This window comes from Sinocyclocheilus grahami, unplaced genomic scaffold, assembly GCF_001515645.1.
Source record: "Sinocyclocheilus grahami isolate Dianchi unplaced genomic scaffold, SAMN03320097.WGS_v1.1 scaffold651.1, whole genome shotgun sequence".
Lineage (NCBI taxonomy): Eukaryota > Metazoa > Chordata > Actinopteri > Cypriniformes > Cyprinidae > Sinocyclocheilus > Sinocyclocheilus grahami.
Genome location: NW_015505830.1, coordinates 688,959 through 689,604, shown reverse-complemented (window position 1 = coordinate 689,604; position 646 = coordinate 688,959).

Sequence of the window (646 nt, the reverse complement as noted above, 5' to 3'; positions counted from 1 at the left end):
TCAGTACTATGATACGGTCTAAATCCTGACTGGAAATTCTCACAGTTACCATTTTCTTTAAGAAGGAATATAATTGTGAGGATACTATCCTTTCTAGTATCTTGGACAGAAAAGGGAGATTCGAGATCGGTCTGTAATTAACTAGTTCTTTGGGGTCAAGTTGTGGTTTTTTGATGAGATGCTTAATAACAGCCAGTTTGAAGGTTTTTGGGACATATCCTAATGACAATGATGAATTAATAATAGCCAGAAGAGGATCTATGACTTCTGGAAGCACATTTTTAGGAGCTTAGATGGAATAGGGTCTAACATACATGCTGTTGGTTTAGATGATTTAACAAGTTTATACAAATCTTCCTCTCCTATAGTAGAGAATGAGTGGAATTGTTCCTCAGGCGATCTATAGCAAACTATCTGATGCGATACTGTAGCTGACGGCTGCATGGTTACAATTTTATCTCTAATAGTATCGATCTTGGAAGTAAATTAGTTCATAAAGTCATTACTGCTGTGCTGTTGGGAAATGTCAACACCTGTTGATGCTTTATTTTTTGTTAATTTAGCCACTGTATTGAATAAATACTTGGGGTTATGTTTATTTTCTTCTAAAAGAGACTAAAAGTAATCAGATCTAGCAGTTTTTAAT